This window comes from Tiliqua scincoides, chromosome 11, assembly GCF_035046505.1.
Source record: "Tiliqua scincoides isolate rTilSci1 chromosome 11, rTilSci1.hap2, whole genome shotgun sequence".
Taxonomy (NCBI): Eukaryota; Metazoa; Chordata; class Lepidosauria; order Squamata; family Scincidae; genus Tiliqua; species Tiliqua scincoides.
Genome location: NC_089831.1, coordinates 25765072 through 25781132, shown reverse-complemented (window position 1 = coordinate 25781132; position 16061 = coordinate 25765072). Strand labels below are relative to the sequence as shown.

The following is a 16061-nucleotide window of genomic DNA, read 5'->3' as shown; positions in this document are numbered from 1 at the left end:
GACACAGAAGGTGTCAGAGCATGAAAAAAAAAGGAGGCTCAGCAAAATCTCCACCAACGTTTCCCAGGTAAAGACAGAGGCCTGCTTTAGAAAAAGCAAGCCAACTCCAGCCTTCATCTGGGAACCACTTTGCAAGCCCCACTCCCTCTGCTGTTCCCCATTATTGAAGGCTCTACTTCATCAGCTGTGCTCTGTATTCATTTGCTCTCACCTAACCGCTGCTAACTGAATAGCCATTGAATAGAAACAGCATCAATCGGATTTGGCTGAGCACTGAGAAAATGTAGAGCTTCTTTTGCAGAGAGGTGTCCCAAATATTGCCAGTGTGCAGGAAGGGAGACATATCCTTGTGCAAAGAAATCCACAGGTATCCTACCTCTGTTGACTGTAAGAGCAAGAAGTTACCTTATCTCAAGTCAAACCTTTGGCCCCTCTAAGTCTCTGCCAACATTCTTGCATTGCCACTACCAGTTCTTTGAACTGAAGATTAGACCTGTGAGGAACTGCACTCAAAGCAGATCAACCTGCCCTGACTCTGTGCTACAGAACTTCTATCCACAAAAGTGGACAAGGCACCTGCATGTTTAGAATTAAATCCCGCCCCCCCCCAAACATTTCCTTTTGTCTCTACTGGTTGCAGTTTTCCTATTTGACCCATACTGAGTTGGGTCCTTGGCCCATCAAGGCCAGCTCTGTATCTTCTTCCAACCAGGTGTGCTCTGGAGTTCCTTATCACCTGCCACCTGACCCCTTAACTGGAGACCCACTTAATCAGTGGTTGGACCCGAGACCTTCACAGGCACTGTGATTGCTCTCCCACTGATGTAGCACCCATGCACAGATGTGTGGCTGCTGTGTGAGTGCCACCACACTTGCTTTTGAGGGCCTGAGCTAGGCTCTGACCCGTGCTATTCAGATACCTCCATGCAAATGCCACAAAAGGCAGCCACAAGTTTATAATTTTACAAGTCACCAGGGATGGTGGGGTCAGCCTGACATGTGCCAGTACGCCTGTTCATGTGCCTTCTCCAAAGGCAATGAGGCAACAGGCACAAGTGTGACTGCTTCACTTAGCATTCTGATCCCCCTCTTCCTCCCCCTACCCGCCCCCTGCACACTGAATCATCGGAGCTAGCATTTAATTAATTTGTGACACTTTGACAGTTCGTAAGGAGGCATTAGTAGTTCTGTCAAGCTGCACTGATAACACTGTCAAGCAGGCCTGTTGGGAGGTATCAGCTATTAAACCTGCATGCCACACGCTCCAAAGGTGGGCCCCGCCGTTGTTCTTTGACGGAATCAAAAGCCACAGAAATGCACTCTGGAAGCCCCTCGTGGCTCACAGGGAACTTTGACGGTTGTGAATGTTTTGCTATCTTAGTAACTTTCCTGTTTTAAAAAAAACACACAAACCCAAAAAACCTCAGGCTCGTTTTTGCTTTGTATTTATAAAGATAACTGAGATTCTGTGTCCTGACCCCAGAACCAGGGGACCAGAACCAGGGGACATCCACTCAAATTGAGTGTTGGGAGAGTTAGAACAGGCAAAAGAAAATATTTCTTTACTCAGCGTCTGTGGAACTCCTTGCCACAGGATGTGGTGATGGCATCTAGCCTGGACGCCTTTAAAAGGGATTGGACAAGTTTCTGGAGGAAAAATCCATTACGGGGTACAAGCCATGATGTGTTTGCACAACCTCCTGATTTCAGAAATGGGCTATGTCAGAATGCCAGATGCAAGGGAGGGCACCAGGATGAGGTCTCTTGTTATCTGGTGTGCTCCCTGGGCATTTGGTGGGCCACTGTGAGATACAGGAAGCTGGACTAGATGGGCCTATGGCCTGATCCAGTGGGGCTGTTCTTATGTTCTTATGATCTTATGTCCTCCTTCCTTAATTGCCTGCCAGTGCGTATGGCTGGCAGCTAATTCTTGCAAGAACGGCAATTTAAGATTCTATTCTGGATCTGGGTCAGTCACTGCCGCTCTGCACATGCTTGGAAATCATTCCGTTTCTTGTGACTGGAGTCATAAAGCCGACTGCAGTAATGAGATCTTCATTGAAAAGTAGCGTGGCAGTTGTATAGACAGTGTATTAGGGCCGGATTGGAATTTAGATCTCAGTTTAGCGGAACAGGGTGTATGTGGGCAAGAGAGGAAGTGATTTTGTCCATTTTGTCCCATCCAGTAGCGTAGCCAGAAGGGGTGGCGTGGTAAGAATTGCAGGTGCCATGCCCTGCCACTCGACATTGGCCCACTCACTGGTGGCGCCGTTGGGACAGCGATGGCAGTGCACCTGCCTGGTTGCTTCAGTAGCTCAGGCAGCAAGTCGGAGGGGCTGTTTACACGAAACATTGTGGCACCTGCAATACTTACAGCATTGCTGCTCTCTGGCTATGCTTCTGGGCCCACCCTTTTTATAGGGCCATCTATGTCTCTGGATCTCACAGGGTATAAAGGGGCAGATCTTTACAATCTAAAATTTGGCATGAGGGAGCAATGAAGGATGAAAGTAGGGGAAGAATATGGGGTTATATTTAGGCTTCGTCTCAGGCAGTGATGGCCTGATCCCAAAGGATCTCCTCTATGGAGTGCTTGTGCAAGGAAAGCACCCTACAGGTAGACCACAGCTGTGACACAAGGACATCTGCAAGAGGGATCTGAAGGCCTTAGGAGTGGACCTCAACAGGTGGGAAACCCTGGCCTCTGAGCGGCCCGCTTGGAGGCAGGCTGTGCAGCATGGCCTTTCCCAGTTTGAAGAGACACTTGGCCAACAGTCTGAGGCTAAGAGGCAAAGAAGGAAGGCCCATAGCCAAGGAGACAGACCAGGGACAGACTGCACTTGCTCCCAGCGTGGAAGGGATGGTCACTCCCAAATCGGCTTTTCAGCCACACTAGACGCTGTTCCAGAACCACCTTTCAGAGCGCGATACCGTAGTCTTTTGAGACTGAAGGTTGCCTACTCAGGCAGTGGCATAGCTAGAGGGGGTGCAAAGCACTAGGTTTTGCAGGGAGCCTCACCACAGAGTGCAAGTGGCCCCTCCGCTTCAGAGCTATTCCCAATGGTGGGGGACAAACAGAGGCATTTGCCTCCCTGCCTCTCTGTATTCGCCTCCTTTATCTCCCATCACTTGGAATGGCCCCGAAAGGGAGGGGGAGGGGCTGCTTGCATGACGCAGTGAAGATCCCTGCAAAACTAAGGCACTTCTCAGGGCCTTGTGGACCATGGTTTGGGAACTAGCGCCTTATATGCAGTCCACTCCCAAGCAAATTCCCAGTTCGCTGGAACCCAAGTCAGGTCTCTGACTGTCCACCTAGGAAGTGGCAAAATATTCCAAGCCGCTCACACACACTCTCCCACTGCACACACCAGTAGACTTTAAAATTTGCTTCCAAACAGAACAGTCCTGCAGCCCTTCAGCATTGTAGACTCCACCTGCATTTGCTCTATTCCCAATAAACCACTTTCATTAGGACAAAGTGGAAGATACAGTGGAGAGGTACATCTGATTCCACGCACTAAATTATGCAGGAAGTATTCGGCAAAACCTTCCTTGAGCTGGTTGTCTCCAAAGATGACAACCAGTTTCTTTCTATTGGATTTGTGACAGCACCTAAGAGCTTTTTGGTTCACACAGGAGGTCGCTGCAGCAGGTTCAGCCTGCAGTCACAGTGGTGTGACTCTGCAGTGCTGATGGACTTGTATGTGGGATTGCTGGATCCCTCTCTGGGTGGCGTCTTGATGGTGGAGAGCCCGCCAGGGTCGTAGCTAGAGAGGCGCTATATAAGTGCTAGGTAGGTCCTAGGTAGGCGCTATATAGGTGTTGCATAAGAACTAGATAGGCATTATATAGGTGCTATATAGGTGTTAGATAGGTGCTAGATAGGTGTTGCATAGGTACTAGATAGGCATTATATAGGTGCTAGATAGGCACTACATAGGTGTTAAATAGGCACTTTCAATACAAATAAATACTACCTGCATCACAGTGATATGTTTTACTTTTGCAGGGTTGCAGGCCTGTGTATTGCACTGGTGTGTAAATGAAAGGATATGTTGCATGTTATTTCTATGTAGGCAATACATTTTTCATGGCATGTAGAGATGCATTTATTCTATGCAAATTATTGTTACATGGCTTTACAGCTAATGAATGCATCTTTCAAAAAAACAAAACACCCCAAATTATTTTCTCTTCAGGACGTTTGGGGGAGTTACAGGTATTTTATGTTTCTCCAGACTTATCCTTTCATTTTGCCCACCAGTATAGATACCTAACATCATTGCCCCCCCCCTTGAAAAAATAGTCACCCACCCTCCGCCTCTAGAATCCTGGCTACGGACGTGGAGCCCACTGGGACACACCCTGAGCAAAAACACAACATAGATGCGTTTGAGCCCTCCAGGGTGGACAAACATTGGGATTGAAGAATTTACTTTAGGCCACAAACTGGTACCAGGTGCAAACCCTGGTTGTGGCTGGAGACAGAGCCAGAGCTAGATGTCAACTGGAGGTGCATACGATGGAGCCACGTGGAAAACGTGTCCTGACAAACACTGGGATAACCTGGATCTACAAAGGCAAAGCTGAACAGGGTTAGCCCTGGTGCCTCAGGTAACCTACCAAATACTCTGGCCTGGCAATGTGAGAGCCTGTGCTTTTCCTTGTCTGGAAAAGAGGAGGAAGTGTGGAGAGGTGGAGGTGAAATAGTGGGCTAGAGTGGCAGAGCACTTTCTCCTTTGCCCCTCTCCTTCTTCCTTTTTCAGTTCAGAGGGTGTGAGGAGAAACAAGCGAGAAAAGTTTCTTGCAGGTGGAGGGACAGATAGGAAAGCAGTGCCCATCTCAGTGAACCTTGTAGATTGCCTGGCAAATGCCATGGCATGGCATCCACCCAATATTGCCCACTGAACTGTCTTATGCAATACCCTGCTTTCCATGTCAGGCATTTGACTGATATTCTTCATCATCCTATTTTGCTGCAAATATCATGAGATGTCAAGCGCAGGTGAGAAGTGTCGCATTCCAGGGTTCCTTGCCCTTTGCACACTGCGGAGCATTTGAAGCTTCGTGTAAGAAGAGTGGGAAGGATTTGCACTTGGACAGTTGACAATCCAACCCCACAGAAAACCTTTGGTGCCATGAAAGTCATTTGTTTCACAGTGCAACGGGGCACTACAGACTGGCACTGTGGCCAGTGTGAGCCAAAGAATTTCAAACTTCAGTGATACCACCAGCAGTAGCAAGAATAATTTGCTAGTTCTTCCTCTCATCTCAGGAGACACAATGAGAAAGACCTGTTTACCTCCCTTCCAAAAAGAGTGTCGGTGTGCTGGAAAGTTCCAGAGATACCAGCATTGTTAAGGTCTAGAGCAGGGGTGCCCAAACCCCGGCCCGGGGGCCACTTGCGGCCCTCGAGGACTCCCAATCCGGCCCGCAGGGAGCCTCCAGTCTCCTATGAGCCTCTGGCCCTCCAGAGACCTGCTGGAGCCCATGCTGGCCCGATGCAACTGCTCTCAGTGTGAGGGCAAATGTTTGAACTCTCACATGAGCTGTGGGACGAGGGCTCCCTCCACTGCTTGCTGTTTCATATCTGTGATGCAGCAGCAGCAGCAAAGGAAAGGCCAGCCTTGCTTTGTGTAAGGTCTTTCATAGGCCTTGAACTATTGCAAGACCTTCATTCATTTATATAAGTTCCATCTCTAATACATTCATTTATGTAAATTATGTAAATTGATTCAAATTTGAAATGTAAATTAATTCTTTTATTCCCGGCCCCCGACACAGTGTCAGAGAGATGGTGTGGCCCTCCTGTCAAAAAGTTTGGACACCCCTGGTCTAGAGCATCGATTTTCAACCGTTTTCATCTTAGGGCACCCTGACAAGGTGCTAAAATGGTCAAGGCACACCACCAGCTTTTTGACAATTGACAAGGCACACCATGCTGCCGGGGGTGGGGGCCACATCTCCCAGTGGCCCTATTAATCAATGGCCCACTCCAAACACCCACACCACACCTGTGGCCCATTTGTAGCATACCAATGTGCCACAGCACATTGGTTGAAAATTGCCAGTCTAGAGTCAGGTTGGGAACAGGGATGGAATAGCTTGCTAAGGAGCTGCGAAGCTGAGCAATTTATTAATTCAAGTGTAGGTCAAGAGTTGCCTTGATAACAGGGAGATCTCGAGGAGCAATTTTATGTCAGAATCCATTATTCATGCTTCCGCTTGAAAGGCCAGTGGAATGACTTGCCGCCAACACAGGCATCTTAGAGGCAGCTTGTAACCAGAATTGGAGTGTAGGGGTGGGAGTTTCAAGCGCCCTCACAGCCAGAGGCATTCATTGGAGAGAGTGCACTAGAGGAATCTTCCAGACATCCCTCAGGGACATCAGGTTGGCCAGTGTGGGAGACATTAAACTAGGTGGACCTTTGACTTGACTTGGCAGGGTTCTTCTAGTCTGGTTTTTAATCTTTTTTTGAAATCATCTGGGGCTCATAAACTTTTGATACCCCCCCATATCCTCCCAGGTCTCAGAAGGCATTCTGGAGACCTCCAAAAGGCACCCCCTTGATACCCCGTTAAGGCGTGGTACCCAGTGCAGTGGACCCCATCCCCCCAGTCTCCCTTAGCTATGGCATTGATTGACATGACTCCAAAACTCAGCCAGCATTGGTGGAGAAGGCCTTGGAAAATCATTATGCAAGTCTTTGTGCTGGATAACCAGATTGCCAAGCAGCAGCCCATGGTGCTGTCTGCATATGGCACAACGGTACATACAAAACCATCAAAATGCCTGAAAGGACACTGCAGACACCCCTGCTCCTTTGAGTCCTGCATTAGCCATCCACAGGGACAAACAAGAAGCAAACTTGCCCTCTTTCCTGGCTCTTGTATCCTGCACTTGTTGTGGCTGGCTGGGTCCAGACACTGAAGCAGCCACTATAACTGGTGAGGTTTGGCACTGACCATAGGAGAAAAGAGAGGCAGAAAGTGCAGGTGGAGGTTGACAGATCCACTTGCAGGCTGAGCGCAGGGTATCAGGCCACGGATGCAGGGGCAAAGCAACCATTGGTCAAACCCTGGCAGTCCTTCTTCCCTCATTTCAGGGGGACACTTGGCATTTTAGGAGGGCTCAAGATGGGACAATAAGGGGTTGAAAGCCCTCCCCCCCCCCAGGTTCAGAGTATTCTATTTGTCCTGCCCATTGTCAGGACTCTTGAAGGTGGGTGGGCGACTATTTTTTCAGGGTGGGCAATTATGTTGGATATATATACTGGTAACTGTTACCCTGCACATGCCCGATCTTGTCTGATCTCGGAAGCTAAGCAGGGTCAGGCCTGGTTAGTACTTGGATGGGAGACCACCTGGGAATACTGGGTGCTGTAGGCTTCTACCATAGTCTTTCGAGACTGAAGGTTGCCAACCATGTATACTGGTGCAAAATTGAAGGATAAGTATGGAGAAACATCAAAGACCCATAAATGCAAGGGTTGTAAACTGCTGACTCGGGGTGGGCATTGCCCACCTTGCTCCCCCTCTAGCTACAACCCTGAGCATATGTCATTAGTTTTGTAGCACTGCTCATTCCACCTGCCATTTTTTTTAACCCAGAAAGCCCCTTATCACCACACCGGTAGGTTGGGAGCCAATTTTTGGTGGGTTGCAAAAAAATTTTGAAATATTTTTTAAAACCCACTTGTAAGCACCCACTTGTTGCCCAGTTTGCAGAAGAAAATTGCAGCAGCGATGAAGACACCACTCTTGCTTTCTGCAAGTAATTGTATTTGTTTCATTTTCAACAAGAGATTTGCAAACTGCCTGACATGCATCCCTGATGAGTCACTGGTGTGCCACAGATCACATGTGAACCAAGTTGCAGCCTTTTGTCTGGACTGGAAGTCCCTAACTGCTCATGGTGCTCTCCAGTTCAGCCTTCTGGGTTCCCTGGAATGACTGTAAATGTAGGGGGGGAACAGTCAGTTTGCGCAGTTTAGGAAACACTGATGTAGAGGCAAAAGAAGGCTTTTCAGCTCCTCTTTCATCTGCATTTCGTGCACTGACTCCGTTGCCACTTCCAAGGGGCGCTGTGCAATGAATCCCGACATTCATTGCAGTTGACCTGCAGCCCTGCCCAGCTGGGAAATGGGAGCCAAGTGTGGTTCAGTGCTGATAAATGAAATTTTTCACTGTCAAATTTAGTAAAGATCACCGCAATGCAGCTTGCAAGTTTTGGCATTTGTTCCGTTCAGCTTCTCCCTCTTCCTCCTCCCCGAAAAAGAAAACATCCAACTCAGGCCGCAAGCAACAGTGAGAGAAGTCAGTGAAAGAGCTACAGAGGCAGGACATGCATTGCCCATCTGGGCTCAACTGTGCGGAGAGAAATTTAACATATGCTGCAGAACGTCAGAGGGAATGAGGGAGGCATCCCATGGATGCAGAATGCATACAGGAAATCCTCATAGGAGAAGGGGCTGGGCTGCAGTGTCCTTGCATGCTTTAACTAGGGAATTTCCCATGATTCTCCCCACCTACATTTCTCCTTGGATGCTGGAATTCCAAATTGCCTGGTCCTGTTAAATTAGGCACTCTCTGTTGCTTCGTTTTTTTAAAAAAAATTGAGTTTTCTGCAGAAGATTTGTGCAATGCGTAGTTTGCCACAACATTCTGCTCCATTCATGTCCCCCTCCCCACTTTACGTTACCAAGGCACATAACAATGATAAAACACTGAGAAAAAGTAATCTTCTTGCGATTGTGTGCACGACTGCCCATTCTTTTGTGCAGAGTTTTACCAGTGTGGAGGAACACATGTGTGCATCAGGAAAACAGCACACCGAAAGCATGCTGATGTAATCATATGTATGATGACACCAAGATTGCTTTTTGCTGGGTTTCATGACTGAACACAGCTCTTTGGTAGACCAAAGGAACTGAATGATGTGGCAACCTGCACATGAGCCCATCCTGCAAGTAATTTTAGAAAATTCCCCAAGTCAAACTGAAATTTGGGGGGAGTGGGACACGGGGAGGAGAAGCCAGGTAGTGAACAGTGAAAAGGCCCTTGCCATCATTATAGTATGCATGTTGCTTTTACTACTTCTGCCCCACCGCTTCTGAGCAGTGTCAGAAGGCCTGATGCTCTCCCTCCACCTGTCACTTTTCCATTACTGTATGAGGGTTCTTTTCATTGCAACTTCCATCACAGCAAAGAGGCACATACTTTGTCCCTCCTACTTCAACCCTCATGTAAAACTTAAAGCAGACATGACATTCATTACAGGTCTATTGACAAGGTCTTGCTGAATAACAAACTGCTTGATCTAAGGCGTTGTAATTGGTGTGGTATAGAGCCTGATTCCGTCACCCATTTTCTTTGCTTTGCCCAGCGTTCAGTAAATTCCGTTGTTCTATCTTGGGCCCTGTTCTCTCTAGTTATTCTGCCCCCCCCCACACCTTCTTGTTGCGTTCCTCTTACACGACTTTTCACACAAAATTACAACTTTGGTTGCTGAGTTTCTTGCGAAAGTCCTCACCTACAATAGTTTTAAGAAGCCTTGATTGGTGTGTTTGGGTGAGCATTTTCCTGTGGTTTCTGTGTATTATTTATCTGTTGTTTTGTATTTGTGCCGTTTATGTTTAAGTATGTTGTAGTAATTTTCATTATGCCATTAAAGGTTGTTGAGTTGAGTTGAACAAACTGCTTGTCTTGTGGGGGAGGGGCACTTTTGGAGCTGTGGGGCCCAATGGGAAACTTTTTTTTTTTTGCTGGGCCCCAAGTTCACAGCCAAGGTCCATGGAACCTTAGAGATATCAATAGGATTTATTATAAATTTTATATCTCTAGGATAGAATGGAAAGCCATCAAAATGTGTGCTTAAAAGGTGCATGCAAATTAATGGACCAAACGTATCTAAGTGTATTTTAATATAAAATGGCATACACGCAAGCCTGCAAGTAAACAAACAAAATGCATAGATTACCTTTAAAAAGTAAATAGTTTCAAGATATCAGCAGTATAGACAAACATAGGGTTGATGGTTGGCAACCTTCAGTCTCGAAAGACTCTGGTATAATCCTACAGCACCTGGTATTCCCAGGCGGTCTCCCATCCAAGTACTAACCAGGCCTGACTCTGCTTAGCTTCTGAGATCATGGTATAAGCCTACAGCACCCGGTATTCCCAGGCGGTCTCCCATCCAAGTACTAACCAGGCCTGACCCTGCTTAGCTTCCAAGATCATGGGATAAGCCTACAGCACCCGGTACTCCCAGGCGGTCTCCCATCCAAGTACTAACCAGGCCTGACCTCCAGACTTTTTATGAATTCAGAAGAAAATTTAAACCATTGCTGTTCTCTATAAAATCTGCAGTGTGGGGTTAGGTGCACTGTGTTGTTGTGTGTATTTGAAAAGAGTTGATTACCCTAGCATGGGGCTCCCTTAGGCATGGGGCCTAATTGTCAGCAATTGGCTTAAAGTCAACCCTGGAGGTAAGCCTCTGACCTTCCTCTGCCTCAAAGCACGATCTCTCTTTCTCCATCCTGTGCCATGTGACTGAACAAATCATGACTTCGCTGCATTGCATTCTTGAGCATTCTATGCATTTCAGCAGCCTCTGGGGTTAAGTGTTAGATGATTCTATCTAAGAAATGATAGTTCTTAGCCCAGCTGGGATTGGAGAGTCAGCAGGGAACCAGTTACTGTATGAGAGGGAAGAAAAGGCTTGCAGAGTTCAAAAGAAAGAAGAAATGAAAGAGGGAAGCAAGATCAGAACTGGCACTGCACCAGGTTTTGCTCTCAGGATCTAAGGCACAGAAGATGCAACACAATCCATGCAAGCCTATAGAAGCTTACTCAGAAGTACATCCCATTACATTTGATTTATCTTACTCCCAAGCAAGTGTATATGGGATGACAGTCCGTGGACATTTTTAAGTTGTTTTCTCATTGGAACTTGCATGCATTTTGGTTGCTAATAGTCTACTATCATGAACTTGGAACACAGATGGCTGGAAAAAGGGGCAGGCAGGCTCTCTTGTTAGTTTGGCTTTTTGTACAAAGGCGAACATATAATCACTAGATAGGGCATGTACATGCCCTCCCTTCCCAAATTGTTTACCAACCATTTGCACTCTGGGCCATTCTCATGGAGCCCTTGTGCTGCATCAGTAAGCCCAAACTGGTTGCTTCCTCCTCTCGTTGGCAAATCAGCTTTCTCCCTAAGTGAGTTTGTCATTTGTAAGTACTTCAGCTGAAGTGTTTGGACAAACCGATCTCACACTGCGAGTCGCAGGCTCCCTCTTGGTTTCCCATTCTTTTGTCATTTCTGATCTTGGTTGCTTGGTTTGTCATTAAATACGCTTTCTTTTCCCCGGCGTGAAACTCGTCAAGCAGGGAATAATTAATTGCACGCAGTCTGTTATGGATTTGCAGATGAATACAGCTGTGACAAAACTTGTGTAATTGAAGACCATTTCCCATCAATCCATCAGAATGTGTTTCATCTTGACAACATTGTGAGGAGCGTCATGATTGTATACAACAGGCCACAAAAACACAATGTCTTCTTGGTGCCTTTTGCAGGGGCTGCTGGATAGTAGTGATTTAGTTAAAAACTTCTCTCTTTGGCCTCTCAACTAGGTTTCTTGGCAGCTAACAAAAAACATCCAACAGGGATCTCCTTATGTACTCTGGGAATGAGAAATTGCAAAATTCTGGTTTGTTTCAAAGCATGCTATCTAGCTAATTCAAAACAACAGCTTACCACATGAGATAGGAGAAGGAAAAATAATCATTGCCATCTTAGTTTTTCTGTTGAACCAGAGGTTGAGTGAACTCGGATCTCTTTTTGGGACAAGACAATGATGCTTGAAACCCTATAATAATTATACACAGGAGAAAAATGGGGTTCTTTCCTAAGATGCCCTTTTTCACGCCCTGTGCTCTCTGTCACTTTGAACAGGACAATGTTTTCAGCATTTTCAGAGTTGTGTGTGAAATATCAATGCTCATTCAAATGAAATATGTCCCCTTCGTGCTTGCCTGTTGGGCACTCCGCTGCAAGTCACCAAAGCCAACAACTCATCTGTTACTGGGAAATAAACAACCTTGGGGAGAGGCTTGGCAGCTCCTGGAACATTAGCTTAAGAGAGACTTTTAAAAATCGGTCTCCTGAACTGCCTGGCTGCAGAACCTTTTCATCACCCCCCATTGATCATCTTGTGGAAATGACTCAGATTAAGTACATTGTGCCAACAATTTTATGTGCCATTTGGAGCCACTGACAATGAGAGTTTTATCACTTTAACGGTGTGCTGAGTTGCTGGTTGTTAAGGAAATAAAGCCAATGAAAGGCTGGTCGACTTTGAGACAATCACCCTGACCTACCTGAGAGCTCTGGCACAGTAGTGGGGCTCCTCTTTTAACAATACACGATCACAGCAAGAAAAATTTAAATACACATCACACAATTTTAAGAAGTCCACAGCAGAACGAACAGAAACTAAGACAAAATCTGTTTTACACAGCACTAAGGGAGGTTTGAAATAACATTTCTGATGCTCATTTCAAGATGGAAAAGGGGTGCAGGATTGCCTCTGGGCCCATCTGCCGAATTCCTGTTAGAAACCTGACCGGAGAGCAGAGCTGCTTTGGTTGAGCACAAGGCCCAGGCAGAGTCATACTAGATTCACCTGCTAGCAGGATTGCCTTGAAATGCACCAACCAATTATAAGATTGAGGATTCATTAAACACTTTTAGGGAATGCTGGACACCACAGAGATGATATCTAAAGGGACTTAGCAATGAACCTAAACGTTGGCAGTATTGGAGTTTGGCTGCATCTCACATATGTCATAGGCATGCCCTGTTACTGTCAGTTTTGCAGGAGACGTTACACAGGCCTACAAAATTGAGGGTCAGAAAAGTTTTTCCCAAACTTTATGGTGGTTTGATGTGAATTTGGGGTGCCGATTCCAAAAATAGCATCCGTTTTGCCCTCTCACGTCTAGTTTTGGAGATATAGTATAGCCTCATTAGTGAATGTTTCAAGCAGCTTCCTCATGAGGAAGCCATGGTGTAGGCTTCCCCATGAGGAAGCTGCTTGAACCATTCACTAAAGAGGCTATGCCGTGTCTCCAAAACTAGACGTGAGAGGGCAAAACGGGTGCCATTTTTGGAATCGGCACCCCAAATATACCCAGGAATTGGTGTAACATTTAAGGAAGCAAAATGTGTGTTGGCCTGTGCTATCAATACTATGGGCAGCCCAATCCTATGCTTTCCTAGCACCCAGGGCTACAGCAGTGCCAAAATGGCCACATTTGGAGGGGGGTGTTAAAATTGTTTGTGGCCCGAGTGCCAAATGCCTTCGCTATACCACTGGGTTGGACCACCCCTGGGTGATGCATTTCTGCTCAGAAATGTATTTGCCTCATCCTCTGTAGTGTCGCCAAATAGTCTGACCCGGCCCCCAGCACTTTTTCTGTTCAGATACAGAGTCACGTTCTTGTGAAGTTGATTTATAGGCCTTCTCACAAGTGAGCAGCCCTCCAAATGCAGTGCGCCAGCCTGTGCGTGCTTCCTCAGCGAGAGCCAAGTCCCACTAGGGTTCAAAGGGGCTGTCTCCCTTTAAGCGTGCTTTGGATTGTGGCCCAAAAGCGGCAGAATGGCCAGTCACAAATCTGGGTTGTGCTGTACGCCTGGCTGCCGTGTTTGGAAAATGCACTTTTTCAATTACATGATTATGTAGAGGCTTTTGTAACTAGCACCATGGCAATATCCAATTAGCATACACCTTGGCAGCATCATTTTGTTTACTGAAGGGTCCCAATCAGTGTTTAATCTCTTTGAGAGCCAATAAAGGCACAATCAAAGCACGTTTGCTCTCAAGCGGTGCCGCTACGGAAGCTTTTGAGACTGGGGAAGGGGTGGTGGGGAAAGCTCTGACAGCATTTGCTGCATAACTCAAACAAAGCTGGCGGATAATAATTAATACCTCCCCATATTCGCTAAATTGTGTTTGGAGCTATGCGGGGGGCATTGTTTAGTTAAACAGTCAACTGAACTAGGAATGCTAATGCCAAAATAACCACTTAAAATAGTAACAGCATCTCTAATGGGCATTTTACTTCACCATATCTCTGGGAGGCAGGTTGCTGTTATTCCCATTTTACAGAGGAGCAACTGAGGCTGACGTGCATATCAGGTTTCTCATTCATTCATTCACATTTAGTTATTTTAAATCCACCTCCTTGTGGGATTGTTAACCCCATAGAAATCTTTGCACCTCTAAAGTGTAACCCAGTGACAGTGGACATTCTCTGCTTGAAGAAGTGCCCGGGCTGACACCAAGTGTTACTGCTTAACAGTTTTTTCTGTCCAGCCCACACCAGGAAGGAGATGCCACGCACAGATGGCTGTAATTTGCCAAATGGCCAATCTTGTTCCAAGAGGAGAACCCTGTGCTGGTAAGGGGAACTCTGGTGATCTGCAGAGTTAGCTTCTGAGTTGTTGGCAGCAACTCTAAAGGGCTCTAGAGACCAATCCTGAACCCTCCCAGCACCAGCTCTGAGCCCTAGTACCAGTGCTGGGTGCCATAAACATACCATAAAGCATGTTTATGGCACTGGGAGAGTAAGGAGTGCTAGTGCTGGTTCACACCAGTCAGGCATTGAACCCAGTGCTGACAGGAAGAGGATGCACCGCCGCTGGGGGGTAAGTGAACTGCCAGGCGGCGGTGCAGACTCTGAGGGTGAGGGGAGGGTGAAAGAAGGGCGGGACGGGAGGAGAAACTGGAGTGCGGGGGTGGAACTGGCAGAGCTCTGCTTCGCCATATCCTGAACTCCGTGTTGGGCTGAAAAGTCTGACACTGAGGCTCTCAAGTCTGTGCCAGTAAAAAGCCGGCACAAACATGAGAAGCCCCATTGTGGGGTTTGGAGCTTCCTCAAGGAGATTCCCGGTGGCTTTCTGGCACCCACTGGATACAATGATAGCCAGGAAGCATAGGATTGGGCTGCACATCTTTCCTTGATAGACGATTAATTATACACATTGTGTCGGGTTGGTGTTCTTGTGGGGTTTAGCATGACAATGACACCACTGTAAATTAGCCCAGTCAGGGGCAGCCTTAGTGTCGTACACTCCCAGGGTTTTGGGGTGCTCAGAGTTCTTGGTTCTCGAACCCTAGAGCCCTCAAGGACCCCTGTTCGGTAGTACTGCCACCACCCTGTATGTGCCAGTGTCTCAGTCCAGGGACACCGAGACCCTCGAGGCTTAATTCTATCCCTTGCAGGCACTGAGCACTTTCTTTAATTAAAGCCTCAGTCCTCAGGTTACTAGACCTCAACGAGTATTTGGTAGCTTGCTGAACGGCTAGGCAGGATTCTGAAACTTTGTCCCCCAACAGACAATGAAACAACTTGGTAAAAGGATTTTTACTTTATTAAATACATAGGGTTACATAAAGTTACAAAAGGCAGCAAATGCTAGAGGCATAAAACTTCTAGGAAATATCTCAGCATTAAAATAACAAAGCTAACTGGCTATCTCTATTATTCCCTAACTCTCACCTGGGTCAGCTTTCTTTTGTAGATCATTCAGCTCCCAGTTACCTATGAGGCCACATGGCCCTGGTGGACCAGGCTCTCCACCTGCAGGATGTTGCACCCACAACTTTTTCCACCCAAAAGCCCCCGACACACCCCTTGGGCTTTGTTCTTATACTCCTCAGGCTAACAGGACTGTGGTGACTCTGTACTCATTTAAACTGTCCAATCAGAAGCTCTTGGGGACAGCATCTTCCCAAAGTGGGGCTGGATGCTAGCCCTCTCAGCTCTCCCCTCCCCACTGGAGGTCCACAGCTGCATTCCCTCCTTGTTGGGCGCCTTTCTGTCTGCTTAGGAGCTACATTATCACCTTCCATGGAGTTGTAAATTCCGTTGGCTGTTGTTACTCACATCCTTGCAGCTAGGAACTGCAAGCCACTTCTTTGTTACTGGGTTACTGGGCAGGAGGTCTGGTTTAGAGGGTTGAGCCGCCATTTGCCTGAAGATAACATCCGAAG

General features: G+C 47.0%; 1 pseudogene; it reads left to right on the top strand.

Annotated features, from left to right (window-relative positions):
• The first annotated feature begins 7272 nt into the window (after positions 1-7272).
• Positions 7273-7389, top strand: LOC136662881 (5S ribosomal RNA; annotated as a pseudogene).
• The last annotated feature ends 8672 nt before the right edge of the window (positions 7390-16061 follow it).